The following is a 17,159-nucleotide window of genomic DNA, read 5'->3' on the forward strand; positions in this document are numbered from 1 at the left end:
TTCACAAATTACTGTGACCATTTTACATTCAACGGAGTACTGGCTTCATTGTTGAACCTCCTTTATCGCTTCCTTATTTTAAGTCCGCGGACTTCAGGTTTGGGAACGGACAATTTGTTAAAAGAAAGGGGCCTGGAAACAATAGAGTGAAGGGACACCTGGTCAGCGGGCTTGTTCCTTTGCACATGCTCAATCAGGTTCGTTGATTTGGCGTCCATTTTGAAAGTGTCCAACGGTTTCAAACTTGCTTCTTTGAAAGGTTGGAGATCGTTCATATATTATGCTTCTTGATAGCATCACAGGACATCTTAAGGTTGTTACAATTTATAATGGCACTATCAGCCTTTAGTAACCGATCACTTCTCAAGTGTGCAGCAACCCTTTCGGGACGAGATACTCAGTCAGAAATGGAGACAGAAACATCGTGTGAAGCGCAAGCATTAACACTGGAATGTTCACAACACAGACCAAGACTGTATTACACGTATTACTAAGGCTCTTCGATACTCAAGATCTCGCTGAAAAGAGCAGATAGTAAGGCAAGGTAAGTTGTCCTGGCTCGCCTTTTCTCTAACTTTTTAAGCTTAATTCCAACGTGTTTATGACGAGTTCGAATGACTGTCTCAAGTACTCAGTAACTAACATTTCAGTGAGCAATGAAATCAGCATTAACCGTTTAAAGTAAATTATAACTAAACATGGGTATTTATTTGGCATAACCTTTCAATACTAAGCAAGCAACGAGACCATGACGTTGAAGATGATAATGTAAAATCATGTAAGGACTTTGGGGGTCTGAAGGAGTAGAATTTCCTTGTTTTGTACTGGAAAATAGGAGTTTGGTCACTGGTACTGGGAATTACTAAAAGAAAACAATGGAATTAAGAAAGGACATCTGTATAAAGTAAGCTTACATGTAATGTGATACAAACATTCTTATGAAAATTTTCACAGACTATAGAAGAACTAATAAACAGAATAGAAAAGTGTTAACAAGTGTTGAATTTGCAAGTAGGCAAAGATAATCTACGTATTCTGGTTCCATATTTTCATGCGTCAGTCAATAACAAACCCAAGCTTCCCAATTCCCCGGGCAGTCATAGCGTCATAAGTGGTGAATAATTTAACAGCATGCATGTATTTTTTGAAGCAGGTACAAAAGTTTATTTTTGATTTTAAATTACGTGGGTTTTAACTTAAATGAACAGAGAATGAATAGACATTTTCATGAGTCTTTCAATGCATAGCTAATGCAGACCATGATTGAATTAGAATGTATTTTCATGTAAGTGCCAACATAGTTGTTAACATCTTCACAGTTTCATACCTTCATCTGCAGTTCAAAGTATGATTCATTTCATATATTACCATTAATTTTAATCTTCATTGTGCACTGCTCCTATGAAATTATATTGTGGTTCTTGAGAGGATACAGTGCAGCACATACTGTAAGGAAATTGAATGCCTTACTTTTTGGGAAGCAAAGCACACAGTCATGTTAGAAACCAGAAATTGTTCTATTTGCACCATAGTTGTATCGTCAGTAAATCTAGGTTTAAAGGAAAATAAAATTTAAAGAAACAAGTTGTGAAAGATAAGATTCTTAAGAGAGTCATAGCAGTCATAGCTGTTTTGGATTCTCTTGTCTACATACACCATTATTAATCTGCAAATACAACTGTCTCTCTTGTGAAATGTCCCTGGTGGCAAGGAAAGAAAATAGGCTGCTTTATTTACAGGGTACACTGTACATTATTATTAGGAGGCATTGTTTTCAAGATTGAGGATAAGGGCTTTAAATAGCAAAGTGGCTTCACTCCTGTTACATTAACTAGGAACCTTGAACGTTTCGTATTAAAAAGGAAAAAAAATATATTAGGTAAAGTTTCAGGAAAATTTGAAACTTTTGGGAACAAGGTGCTTATATGTTTCTATATTTTCCCTGAAAGTCTTTGGTGGAGCTCATGAGAAGGCTAGGAATGTTTATTGATTTGGAACTTTAGTCCGGGACAGGTAGAAATTTAGTTCGAACATGTAAACCTTTGATATGACTTGTCCGTGGGAAAAGCACATTTTTAATTAGAAAAATAAAGATAAGAAACAGTTGCCTTAAATATTCCAATTAACTTTGCCATTCCACTGCCAGTCGTTTCATCCATTTGCTTTTTTACAAGCTCTGTTGTAGGTTTAATTCAAAAATAGTATACAAGGGTAATAATGTGATTAAATAATGTGATTAAAAACATTAAATGCCCGTTGCAAGCTAAACTTTTTGGACAAGAACTCTAGGTTTCGGACAACCAAATTTAATGTATTGCTTGTGTGAAGGACAAGTGGATAGGAAAATGTCTCTCTTACCAGGGTGCAAAGAAGGTGATTTTTAAAGCTTGCCATTCGGGCAAGCTGAAGCTAGCATATACTAGCCCAAATGTCATTTCAACTAGCCCCCAAACCGTTTTGATGAGCAGAATTGATTTCACAGTTCTTCTTTAATTTGAATTCCTCAAAAAAACTTCACTTGCCCATCGGGCAAGTTAAGTTCAAAATTCACCAGCTCGATAGCAAAATCCACTAGCCCCGGGCTATCAGACACTACTTTCTTTGCACACTGCTTACTCTCTAATAATAATAGTAATGTACATCCAGTGGTTTTTCATAGCACTTTACAACGATATTAATGGATGATACTTTTATAAAAATGCATACATTAAAATAAAAAAAGATATACATTGTAAAACATTGAACTCTAATAATATAATAAACCATTGTTAATAAATTTAACATATATATGTGCTTCAGTCTCCCCGACTAGTAAGGCACTGTGCCTGAGTTATAAGACATGAGACTTTAATAAAGTTCATTACTATTATTATTATTATTATTATTATTATTATTATTATTATTATTATTATTATTATTATAGGGTTTCCATGTAGCATTTTACCCTGATTTTCACTCAACTGCAAGTAGGGTTCTAAATGTAAATATTATTGCCTTTAACGAAAGCCTTTAACTCATAGTAGTCAAACATTTTGAATCTTTAACAGTCACATGAATCTTATTCAGTTGTGTGAATTTGTGGACTTTGAAATCATTTGCTACTCAGGTTTTGCACCGTTATTAGACCACTTGTGGAAAATGCCTTATCATTTTTTTCAAATTTTTAGTCTTGGTTTGTGAAAAGAGGCATGTGGGGAACCCTGTGTCAAGTAAAATTGTGCTGATTGTAGTAATTTGGCCATGAGTGTAGGAAAAAATATTATTAATTAGTAATAGCAGGCGGTGTCCTCTGGCAACTTAGGGGGTGTTTACATGACACCGGGGCAACTTTTGCCCCGGAGCGAGTTCACTCCGGTTCCCTCTCATAGCTCTATATTTGTTTACATGATACCACCACAAAATGTCATGCAGGCGCGAGTCACCCCAGTGTGAGTTCACCCCGGTTCTTGTACTGGGGCGAGAATTTCACTCTGGTACAAAATCTCATGGCAGTATCATGTAAATGCGAAACGACCACCCGTTTCGGCATGAAATCGGTCTGCCGGTAGACTAGAATGGGTAGCGCACGCGTAATGTTTGCGATTTTGAATCACACTTGTATTTTATCAACATGAAGTGTACCTTCAAATAACGAGATATGAAATGACTCAGTCATAATGTAAACCCGATACAAAATAAAAAAGTCATCCCGGTATGAGACTCGCGCCGGTGTGAGTTTTCTCATGTAAACACCCCCTTACTGTACATGTACTTGTGCCTTTAGTGCGCGATTAAGTGTATTATCACTAGCCTACAAATAATCTGTGTAGTTTACTCAAATAATACTTGCTTTCTATTTATTCAGCAGATCAGCCTGGTATGGGATGTTGGTGATAGAAAGTCCTCTCAAAGCAAACAGGATTAATACATGTTAATTACAAGCCTTAGTCTTGTAAAGTGGTTCCAGGGCTGTCACTAAGGGCCATAAACCAGACTTTAAATCGGCTACTTTGAGCCCAATACTTGGCTGTTTTGAGAGGAAACGAAACTTTCCACATTTTCAATGTCCCGCTCACTAATTTCACTTAAACCCTGCAACTTGCAATCTTAGTGACAGCCTTGTGCATCTAACTTTTACATCATCAGTTTATGAAAATGATTTGTTATTTGGATTTTGTTGTTAAATTTGACTGTAAACACTTCTGGGAGTGAAAGGGCTAAATCAAGAAACCATCAATGTTATACATGTATTAGACTTTCAGTCTTTTTATTTCTTATCTAAAATTGTTTAAGATTTTAATTTGAATTATGCTAAATTATACTAAATATTTTCATTTTGGAAGAGACCATTTTGACCCACCTTTACATTAATTTGTGTGTTAGAGTTGCTGTTTTTTATCAAAATTTGACTTCATCAGTTTTCTTGTACACCCTGTACCTTACGTGTAAATGCTAATAATTATTTTAAACTATAAATCATCTTAATTTGGTATAATACTAAGTTAAGATGATTTTTTAAATATATTTTGAGAAGACTGTTTTGACCCATTTGAAAAGTTTATGTACACTGTATCTTCTTATTTAAACCTTACGTGTTGGAAAAATTTTCGTTTTTTTTAATTTTTAATGTAATGACAAAGATGCTAACACAGAAATAAATCATGTTATATTTAGAAAATTCAGTTTTAGAGTATCAGTGTGTTTTGTTTCTTAAAACCTTGTAATATCACTCTTTGCGGGACTAAACTTAAAGAATGCGATTCGTATTTGCAGCTTTTGCAGTTACAACAATTTAGCATACCTGGCGCTTTTCATGGGATTTGAAATGTAAAAATAAAGATAGGCAATTTGAAAATTGGTTATGGTAATGCAAAATTGGAAACGGAAAGGGGCCCTATTTTTTAAACTACTACTTATTCAAAGTTCATCTACTGGTGAAACAATATAACTCCATTAAAGCAAGTTATAACTTAATAGTAGGGATGACTAATGTCAGTTTGAAGTTGGGTTCTTATTTTTCTATAGGTCTATTGGGTTTTCAACGCTTTATAACTTTTCGTTTTTGTTGTCAGTTTTGAAAAATAAAAACAAAATTTCTGGCCTAATCCTTTAACTGTGTGTTGAAGTGTTGTTACATATTAGGGTATTTTATTTTATGTCGAAACTTGAATTGAGGATTACTCATACAATTATTTGTAATGTATATATGAGTAATCCTCCATGGCTCCAGATTGTAAATGCTATGGAGAGATGATGGGGAACCAAAGAAAACAACCGGTATTAAGTACCGTAAGTATTGTGTGGAAAATTCAGATATTTGACATGGACAAAAATAAAATCTTGATTGTTAAAAGTTTGGTAAGAAAAATTTACCGATTACCATTATATTTCCCTTTATTTTTAAAGTTTCCAGTGTGTTTATGTGTATATATATATGGCGTAAAGGAGCTTGTATTTTCGCTTTACACAAGCTTAAAGTAGGGTTTACACAAGCTTTACGCAAAACGTAGAGGTGTTGCGTAAAGTTTTTGTTTCATTACGCCAGCTTTATATGTACGCGTAAAGGTGCTGTAAAGCTGAACTTTACGTAGAGTAAAGGAAGCGTAAAGTTGTGTAAAATTCAACTATACGCTGACTTTACGTTGTCATTACGCGCACGTAAATTTGATTTTTCATGCTGTGGGTCGTTTCTTTGAAATTTTCTCTTAGCTAAAGCTGGCGATAGTAAAGAAGCTCGGGCTTGTCTTGCAAGAATTCAACTTCACGGGTCTGGAATTGAGTTATTTGAGCAGTGAAGAAGGATGCTAAATCTCAATCAGTCATGGCATCTCCGTAAGACGGAAAGCTTTCGTCCAGTGAGACTAAAAACGCGATATATTAGATAGAAAACAATAAATGACTAAAAGAAACATAAGACAATTCACTGAAATACGACAAGAAATAGCATCTTTCTCTCTTATTCTCGCTGTATGACCTTGGGTTAACTCCACTTACTGGAGTCCTGAATAAGGTAGTGCTCTTATCTCTGATACAAGAGCAGTGAAGAACCTATGTTTATTTGGTATATTTGTCCATTACTCCACCAGACCTATCTATGATGTTAGTATGAACTTATTCTGTTGATCCCCTTCCGTTGACATTTTTAACATTTTGCCCGGTTTTCTCTGACAACCACTCTTGAAAAAGTAGCTGATCAAGGAATAGGGTTTTACGCTCAAATTATTGTCAGAACCAGCTTATTCTTTGCAGCTCGATTTACATTGAGGTAGCGTGTTCGCTTCTCGACTCAGAACCAGGGTCTTCAGTGTTCTCTTTTCCTCTGTGAATTGAATTTTAAGCGGTAGTTGATCAAGGCATAGGGTTACATTCTCAAAACTTTTATCAGAACCAGCGTGTTCTTCGCAGGTCGATTTACATTGAGCCAGTCCTCACCTCCCGTGAGGAATGCAACGTATTTGCGGACCTTTTTTGTAGAATTTATTTATCTCTTTCGAAAGATTTTGTCAACCAGCATATTTTTTTTGCTGCCCGATTTACATTGAGATAGCCCAAAACTCCTATGAGGAATGCAACGAATTTGAGGACCTTTTGTTTTGAAGACTATCATTATGCCTTTCAAGAGACTCTTTGTCCTGTGACACTCGCTCATATTAGATCGTTGTATTTTATTCAAGTTTGTATTTTTATACCTCTGATAAATTCCGCCCCATTCTTGCGCTTTTCACACATTTTACTTTATACCAATTTTTTCTTATGTACACCCGGGGCCCCGGGTATGTACATTACCACGCAAAATATTTTTCTGATCCCTGATTGGCGCTGTTGCTCAGAATTTAATTATTATTTTTAATTTTAGCAATCAAAGGCCCCATTTGAACTATATTTTTGTTTCTTACTTTTATAGTTTTGATACAATGGAATTTTGCATGAAACATAAGTGCTAACTTACACATATTTACCAAGAAAGCTTCAAGCCATTTTGTTATTGTTTAAAAAAGTGAAAGCCTAGAATCAATCAATCAAGCAATCAATCATTTATTTTGACACGTTACGTCGAGGAGCTAGAAAACTCGTTAAAAATACGAACTTGTATAAATAAAATCTGTTATAATTACAGCTATGTTATGATATTATTCAACTCAACAAATATGTAAAAAACTTAGTAATAAAAACATAAAAAGCTAAAACCTACTAAAAAGCCATATACTGAAAACGTGACTGGAAAACTATAATACACGTTCTAAAAACAGTAAAAGGCTACAATCGTGCACTATAAGACAGTCGTTCTAAAAAGCTGCAATCGTGCAATTTACTTCTGAAGTCATTAATTAGCATCACTTAAAAGACGCACTTGAGAAGGCAAACTGTTCCATAAGTTAGTAAATGAATAAGTGAAAGAATTCTTCTTAAATTTAAGATTAAAGTTAGGTAATTCCAAATTCAAACCCTCGCCTCTTAGTCCATACGGTGTATGCCTATATTTAAAAAGGCTTCCAATTTAAGTAGGTCCCGTACAATTTAAGCATTTAAAAAGAAGTATTAACGCCTGGTGTAAGCGCCGACAATATAAGGATGTCATGCTAGCCGTAGTGAGCACCTCGTCGTATGACATTGACTTGTTGTGCCCGATTAATGTTCTCAAAATATAACAGTTGCCATCTTCGAGACGGTTGCGTTGACTTGTACCTAGTATGCCTACAAATAGAGGACTGCAGTATTCTAAATGAGGTAGCCTAAATGCTTTATAGATTTTTATCATTGCATCACGAGGAAGAAAACGCTTTATTCTTCTCAGCGCAGGGGCCTTCGCATAGGCTTTCTTTAGTTGATCAGATATGTGTTCTTATAGGATAGGTCCTTAGTTGTCTAGAGTAACTCCAAGAAACTAAATAGATTGGAGAAATCCTATTCTAGCATTATTAAGAAATAAAGAATGATGATAGTCACAGGGTTCGACAGATAATGCTTGAGTCTGAGTAGTGTTCACTGTGAAATGGTTAGACTCAAACCACGATGAAAGAGTCTGTAGATCTTTGTTGAAGGAAAATTCTAGAATGGTGGGAGATACATCTGACAGGTAGGCAGTCGTGTCATGAGCACACAGCCGCAATGAGACATTAGAAACACAGAAATTCAAGTCATTAATGAAAATATTGAACAGCAACGGCCCCAATAGTGAGCCTTGAGAAACGCAAGATTTAACTGTTTTGAAGTTAGAGCATACGCCTTCTAATCTGACACATTGTTGACGACCTAGCAGGTAGGCGGACATCAGTTTCGAGGCATGTGGAGAGAAACCATAGGCCTTAAACTTCACAAGCAAAAGGCGGTGGTTTATGGCGTCAAACGCTTTGCTAAAGTCCACAGCGACCGCCGCTACAGCTTCCTTGTTATCAATACTGTTCCTCCAATCTCCGGTCATTTTTAGCAAAGCAGTGCAGCAAGAATGAGTTTTCATAAAACCAGATAAGTTTGAGGACAAAATGTTATGAAATGCATTCCAAGTTTGGTCGTAAATAACTTTCTCAAACACCTTCGATAGCGAAGTTAATGGTTTATTGTCTGTGTCAATGCCCCGTTTAAAGACAGGAGTAATGCGCGATTGCTTCCATTCAGACGGCAATGAGCGATTCAGAATATAGAAGCTGATCAACTTAGTCACCTTTTCGGCAAGAACTGGGGATCCCAAACGCAAGATTCGTGGTGAAATGCCGTCTACCCCAACTGCCTTTCTCGGATTAAGGTGGTCCAAAATGTTACGGATATATGAAGTACTGACTAGGGAGTAATTAAACTCGCTTGAGAAACGTAGATTGCTTATTGCCTTAATCCCTTGTCAGATCTATGCTCTTACTAATTAATGTTAGCAAAGTAATCACTAAAGACTTCGACCACACACCCAGGGTCGGAAACAATTAAAACTACTGCCCTCAACGCACTGTCAACGAGGATGACGCCTTTTATGTTTTTACCACAACTAGTTGGCAAAAGGGGCTTCATTTTTCTCCAAAATTCGGCCGGATGTTTAGCACTTAAAGAAGCGTCACAGCAGAACGTTTTCAAAGCGTTGCGCTTTAGCGACGTAACCTTGTTACGTTGCCGCTTGTAATCATCCCAAGAAGTAGATGTAGGATTTCGCTTGTGGCGCTTGAATAATTTGTTTCGGTGCGAAATTTCACGCAGCAAATCAGGATATATCCATATTGCCAACTGGTCGCCCCGAATCCACTTTTTCTTTATATTAGAGGCGCGTGCTTGTCAAGAACATCTTTTGAAAAGCGTTCGCCAATGAGCTTATACATCATCAGCATTGTCGAATGTGTAGGCCGAAGACCATGAGACCCTTTTTTAAGTCAGCCAAAAAGTCACGACAGGCAAGTTAAAATTCTTCATACTCCTAAACTCGATCAAGCATGGCTTTGGCCTTGAATTCTTAATTTTTCGCACTGTAAAGATTAAGTCGTGATCGCTCAGTCCAAGGTGTAAAGAACCACTTGTAGCATAACATTCCGCGTGACTAGTTAACAAAACATCGATGAGACCAAAGGGCCGGTCGAATACGACATCAAGATACGAAGTTACCGCAGATCGAGAACCAAAAACTCCATCTGTTGACATAAATAGCGACTCTGATGTAGTGAAAATTCGCCCAGTTATGTGTCCAAACTTTAGGAATGAGCTGACATACGTGTGGTTGGCATAAATTCGCCCAACGAAGAGTAAAAAGGGCAACAGCACAGAGACCGAAAAGACGCGGCTGCTCATTATTATTCATACATGCACATATAATGTGTCAAAGTTGTTGTTTTCTAGTTGGGCGCCATCCTTTTCTATAGCAGAATCCATTTTAAACCTCAAAATTATGAAAAAAATATCGCAAAGATATGAATAGGCACATTCCACAGAAGATAAACGAATTCGCCTCGCTTGAACTTGCCGGAAGGTACCCCTAGTTCTAGTACTGGGTTACAGCTGGGGATCAATAGAAGGATGCTGTATTCTTATGCTAAAGTGTTTTTGCACATGTTCCTAATTTTTGAGTAAGATGTATCAGCCCCAAACCATAATGTGAAAATGCCTTGCCGCTACGATTTAATTATCTGTACCAAAATAATAATTACGGTTCTATCATCCGTTCTTTAAGGTACATTTGTTGAAATGCTTTAAGCCGAAAATCAGATTCATTAGCCCAATGACACCTTAAAGCAATGATTGAATTTTCAAATTCCGGACACACACACACAATGCAAAAATTCATTCGGCAAATAGTTCTAGTTTTTAGATTTTTATATTTCAAGTTTTTTGAGGGAATAAGTCAGTGTGTAACACCTTCTGAAGCACGACACGATAACAGTGATATAGTGTGACGTCAGAAAAAATCCCTCAACAAAAAAACAGTGTGTTGAAAGTTTTAATATTGATTGTCTGTTGGCCTGAGAATGGCCGACCACTACTGGTTCCCCCGAGAAACGACGTCTGACTAACGCGCGAGGATCAACAGAGGATGACCAATGAGGTGTCACTACTCAGAGTGCTTCTGATTGGTTGAAATAAGTTTCACTTTTGAAGTTATGAATATATGAAAATCATATATGTGAACTGCTGAGTGAAGAATTATTTGAAAGAAGATCATCGCAGTTGTATAGGCAACTTATGCAGTTGCGAAAAGAAAGGCTTGTACGGGATTCGAACCCTTGACCTCTGCGATACTGGTGCAGCGCTCTACCAATTAAGCTAACAGGCCAAGTGGGAGCAGGTCGTTGAATTGGTTCGTGATAAATCCGTGAAAGGATAATGATGAAATTATAAATATATGAAAATCATATATGTGAACTTCGGAGTGAAGAATTATTTGAAGGAAGGTCATTGTAGTTGTCTGCGCAACTTATACATGCAGTTGCGAAAAGAAAGCCTGAAAAAATGGGGAAAGGAAGTACCGACATAGCTTTTTTCTGTGTTTTCTGAATAAATACCGTCAAACAGTTCGTCACGATGCTTAGTTACCTCTTTGATTGAAAAAGAAATCTAGTCTACAAACCATGCAACTTTTAATCAGAAATTGGGCTACTTACATGTGCGGCACGTTTTGATCAAGGAAACTAGCTTTTTTGAAAGTAGACATATATATTTCATTATAAATCTTTCACTGGCCTTTTTGTCACGTTGCTTTTGTAGCTTTTATCTTGTATCAAAGCGCTTTACTTTTGAATTTCGCCATGTGCTAAACCGATTGTTACTTGCGTGAAGGCCATTTGCACGATATTGGTAAACACTTTTTTGTAAAACTTGACAAGTATAACGCTATACTGTTACTACTAAACTACTATTACTACTTTCTACTAAACTCGTATATAGAAAGTTGATTTTCTGTACGGTCATTATGGTGTAATTGATATGCGTTTCAATGAGTACATAGTTTTGGTTGTAGCTTTAACCTGCGAGGCATTGGTGCCGACGACTTTCTTGGTTATTCTATATAGGGGGATGAAAGGTAAGCGAGGGGAACATTATCCATTCGCCCTAAAAAGAGACCGGGTCGGCTACGCAGGCTATTTTAGCTTTGAGTTCGATGAGGAATTAAAATCATTGTTAAAGAACTGTAGCGTCGTTAAAGGACGCTATTTTAACATACTTTTGAATAACGAGTGTAAGTTTTGTCAGTGATCTCACATCTCACTTACCTCTTAAATAACGCTTAATAGACGAAACTTTTAAAGGTTTCTTGTAAGCTCAAAATTGACTGACGGAATGTTCATGGCTTTCAAAGCGTTAGATTATCAATGCGCGATATGTAACCGTGCATAGAAGCTCGATTATCGTACTTTAATTTCCGTTTTCAACATTGTGTCTTTGCCTTGGAGGCACTATTGAAGGAACCACTTATAAAGAGCGGTAAATGTGCCATTTAAGCGCGAAATAAGAAACACGTTAAAGCCACTACACCTGTAGCACAATACACAGGATTGTGACTTCTTATTAGAGCATAATTAAGTACTCCATACACGCTCAAAGAACGATTGCGAAGTATTAATTGCGTATGTAGAGCGATGCGTTTTTGAGGATACGAAATACAAGGCAAGTTGTCTAAGTTCTAAGCGTGGAGAGAGGGATTCGGCGAAATTAGGAGAGTTGACAGGTAGGCGATTTGATAAGTTGCATTAATCCCCTCCTTATAGTCAAATGATAAGAATAATACTTTATTTTTATAGGGCCATTTCCAGCAATACCCAATGGCGCTTTCCAAGAAATGTTTAAAATATTACAAATATTGCTCATAAATTACATTAAATTGAAACGAATAAAAACGAATTAAAAATAGTAAAACTAACTGATAAAAAACACTTTCAATTAAACGACTAAAACATAAAAGGACTAATTTATTGAAAAGGCTTTCCTAAACAGATAAGTCTTAAGTTTTTCCTAAAAACTCTCACAAGATTTAATTTCTAGTGGCATATCATTACACAACTGTGGAGAGGCTGCTGAAAAAGACCGGAAACCACAGTTGCGCAGATTATATCGGACATCAAGCAGACGCCGAGGAATATACCTCGTAACTAGGTCGGACAAATATGGAGGGGCTAAGCCATTTAAACCTTGAAAGGTCATGAAAAGAATCTTAAAAGTTATGCGCTCTTCTAGAGGAAACTAATGCATTTTCCGGTAATATTGGTGAGAAATGTTCATGTTTAGGTGTAGGCGTAAGGATTCTGGCCGCTACATTTTGAACATGCTGAAGTATCTTGATAGTTTAGTTCGGTAGTCCATACAGAAGTGAAATATAGAAGTCCAATCTGGAAGTAATGAAAGAATGCAGAAGTATTTCCGCCGTATGGCGACTGATATATTTCTTTATGCGGCTAATGTTTCGAAGGTGGTAGAAGGTGGTAGAGGCCTGCCTTGCATACGGCTGACTGTAAGAAGATATTTCATCGACTTGAATGTATCACACAGAACACCAATGTTTCTGCAGTACTCGTTACAAATCGTTGAAACAGAAACCCTTTCCAATGAATTTTCTCTTAAATTTCTTGCATTCACTCTTCACACATTTGTTCTCACTCAAAAGTCCCCATCTCCTTCCTCAATGTTGAGCCACGTGTATTTTGGAGCACTGAGACGACTGTAATACCCAAATTAACATCAGGGGAAGGGGAAACGCACACAAGTGTTTCAAGATTTGTGACAAGTATTGTAGCTACCGATGACTTGCTAATCACCTCATCACAAACTGAAATTAACGTCAGGGGCGAAGGTTGGCGATGACTAGCAGTTAGCACAACTAGTTCTGTCTTGTCCCTGTTCATCTTAAGCTTGTTTACTGTTATCCAAGCATCGATATCTCGCACACAGTAGTCTTCTACCGCTAATTTTGCAAGTTCAGCAGAGCATGATTCAGTGAGAGGCGTATCATCGGCATACAAATTTGACTGGTGTCTGATAATATCACCCAAGGGTGAAGTATAAAGCAGGAATAAAAAGGTCAGAGGACACTACCCTGGGAAACACCATAATGAAGCTCACGCCACCGTTTACTTTCACTGTCCGTGGTAACGATCAGACAAATAACTATGATCTAACTATAAAGCACTACACACTGTAAAGTGCGCAGTCAACGACGCCAAAACATCGCTCTTACTAGCAATGTTAGCTGAGTAAATTATAAGAACGGAGAAATCGTAAATTAAAGTGGACTTGATATATTTTCGGCTAGCGCGCTCGATTAATTTTGGCGGGCCAAAAAAAGGCTTTTAGTATGACATACAGGAAGAATGCATGTTTTTTTCAAAAGACAATTTTCGGCACAACCGCTAAATATATATAAATACACGCTTGATGCTATTATCTTCTGAAAAATGGTGAAATTCACGGTGTTAACAAATGACGAAACATTACTTTCTTTGCACGGGTGTAAGAAATACAAAAAAATCCTAAATCGAGATAAAATATAGCTTGAAAGTAACTTTGAGAAATGTGTACTAAACCTTGTAAGGATGATGTATAGATTTCCTTTCGTTTTTTCGTACGAGCGGTTTGAAAATGCCCTAATTTGCATAATTTCCAGGTTTAAGCCGAAATTAAACTTTCCTATTTTTCGCAAAAACGGGGCTTCGCTAATGAGAACTTTCGAATACTGCTAAGGTGTTTGAAAATAGTATACCAAAAGGGTCTTTTGGTGAAATAAAAAAAATTCGAATTTTTTGAACTGCATGTCGCCGGATTCTCGATAGTTACCGACAACGGCTCTTAATCGTTAATCTTAATCGTTGTCATAGATTTTGCTTCCCACCATTTTTTTGCTGTTTCTTCTATATCCCGCACTTTGCTCGTGCACAATTGGTTGGTTTTTGCCGTGTGTTTGGTCGGAAATCGAATTCAAGTTTGTTTTGAGTTTTACTGTTCGGCTCGCTTTCTTTCATTACGTGAAACCCCAGCACATTACAGTTTCATAACAAAACAAAACAACAACAACAACAACAACAAAAACACTCATGCACTTTATTGGTAGCACTAATAATACGAATTGTTATACATAGTGTTCACCATCTTTCTTCTCATTGTATAAAAGCCTTCAGTTAATTTTTGGAATCAGCGCAACCTACAGATTTGATAGTTATCTACCAGCAGGTAACTGACTAATATGTAGATTTTCCGCACAATGTATGATTTCCAAGAGCAATGTCAAACTGTGGTCCGTGCGACGATGTGTTTGTCTATTTCTATTTTTCTCTTTAAAACAATGTATAATAAAACAATTATTAAATTCGGGTTTTGTGATATTCGGTTTAATCAAGGTCTCGGTAAGTGTTATTAGCCTTGGCGTTCGCCTCGGTTCATAAGACCTACCCCAAAATATAGAAAAATCTGTGGAAAAAGTTAGCAAAAACAAAAACAAATAGCGACATCCTAAGGATAATCAATCCGCTCTTGTTCATTAGCGCGCCAGTACCACAAGAGGCCTTTATATCCTATGAGGAGAGTGGTATGGATTTATAAGCGAAGAAATGCGTTGTTTACTTACAAATTATACAAGGAAGAGAGATCTGAAAATATTCCTGACGGAAGCGTCTTGAGCTCGTTGTCGTTCAACTGCCTGCGGGAAAACAAATGATAGTTAATATGTATGAATACAAAATCATTTTCGGTCATCAGTTTGTAAATGCTATTTGTAACTTTTACAGTCATACCAGCCGCGTAGAATGTTCAACAAAATGTGTTATGGTTGATGTGCGGGAGTTCATTAAATTGGTATGTACCTGTGCTATATGCATGCCATACGTGTGCTTCAGTGAAGACACCGTATGGGATACAGAAGAAATGCTGTTGCACGGGGTCTCTGGCACAAGTACTAGCCTTAACCAGGGATGGAACACTTGATCAAGTAAATGGAAATCTTGTTCCTCGCACGCATTGTTTAGTCTTAGAAGCACTGTTAGCAACACTACGGACACGCGAAAAGTGCTTATTTCTCCCCTGTTCTTAACCCTTTTGCTTAATTACGCAAACAGCAATGTTACAGTAGTTCCGAATTCTGGGTACTTCCGTTAAACGTTAATAATACATACATACATACATACATACATACATACATACATACATACATACATACATACATACATACATACATACATACATACATACATACATACATACATACATACATACATACATACATACATACATACATACTTACATACTTACATACATACATACTTACATACATACATACATACATACATACATACATACATACATACATACTTACATACATACATACATACATACATACATACATACTTACATACATACATACATACATACATACATACATACATACATACATACATACTTACATACATACATACATACATACATACATACATACATACATACATACTTACATACATACATACATACATACATACATACATACTTACATACATACATACATACATACATACATACATACATACATACATACATACATACATACATACACACATACATACACACATACACGCACACATTCATACATACATGCATACATACATGTTCAAAAATAATAGAAATCATCATCCTTATTTGTAATCAGCATGATTCCTTCTCGAAGCTTAATTTATCTAGTAGCGACTGGTCTTTTTTGATCTTTCTCTTAAAACTTGACTGGCTATCAGAAAGTTTATATGACTCGGGCAGGATATTCTACTCAATAGGCCCTCTGTAGGATAAGGATGTTCTTCCCATGGGGTAATAAATTGTACTTTGGTACCTTAAATCCATCCCTTCTTCTTAGGTTATAGGGTCGCTGCTCAGTTTTGTGAAATAAGTCACAGATGGGTTTAGGTATTAAGCCATAATAGGCTGATTACATGAGTAAGGTTAACTTAAGTTCGTAAACATTAGTTAAGGGCTGCCAGTGAATGCGTTTCAAGGTAGCTGCTCTTAAGTAGATCAGTTCAACATCACATAACAAGGAGAGGGTACAAGTTCCCCAGACTAGCACGCCATGCATATGTAACGCTGGGAACAATGCTTCTAAAGTAAATGGCTTTCAGGATCCTCCTGGGTAGGACCCTCAATCGCTTTAGATTTTTGAGTTTTCGACTAAAGCTCTTACACAGCGGTGATCTAAGGCTGCAGGATAATTTAGAGTCAATGACTACCTCCAAGCAGACACTTGAATTAACATAACTTAAGATCTTATCTCCGAGTGTCACTGGTTTCAGGGGGCCACAAAAGCTGTTTCTATTGAGTACCATGACCTCTGATTTCCCACTATGGATAGTTAACTTATTATTTCTGCACCAGTTATGTACATCCCCCAATATGCGATTTAGTGCATCACACACTACATCGACTGAGGGGCCTATGTAGAATAGTGTTGTGTCGTCTGCATACATATCTATTTTCCCTTCTTTAATCTGATCAGGCAAGTCGTTAAAGGAGAAAAGTCTTTGACCCAGGAGGGATCCTTGTGGGATGCCACATTTCACAGCATTAAGTTGTGATTTACATCCATTGACAACAGCAAACTGTTTCCGGTCTTTAAGATAGTCTCTTATCCACTCCAGTGCAGAGCCACTCAAGCCTAGGGCTTAAAGCTTTAGATAGAGTATTTAGTACGAGACACAGTCAAATGCTTTTTTGAAGTCGATGAATACAACACCCACTACATTTCC

General features: G+C 36.9%; 1 long non-coding RNA gene and 1 other non-coding gene across 2 annotated transcripts; one reads left to right on the forward strand and one right to left on the reverse strand.

Annotated features, from left to right (window-relative positions):
• LOC140931235 (uncharacterized) lies at window positions 1-5,084 on the forward strand. Its single transcript, XR_012164943.1, has 2 exons — window positions 1-544; window positions 3,845-5,084. It is a non-coding gene; the product is annotated as an uncharacterized lncRNA (long non-coding RNA).
• A 5,566-nt stretch (window positions 5,085-10,650) lies between these two features.
• On the reverse strand, window positions 10,651-10,723 carry Trnat-agu (transfer RNA threonine (anticodon AGU)). The gene has a single exon. It is a non-coding gene; the product is annotated as a tRNA-Thr (tRNA).
• Between the last annotated feature and the right edge of the window lie 6,436 nt (window positions 10,724-17,159).

The sequence above is a fragment of the Porites lutea genome, chromosome 3, assembly GCF_958299795.1.
Source record: "Porites lutea chromosome 3, jaPorLute2.1, whole genome shotgun sequence".
In the NCBI taxonomy this organism is placed as follows: domain Eukaryota; kingdom Metazoa; phylum Cnidaria; class Anthozoa; order Scleractinia; family Poritidae; genus Porites; species Porites lutea.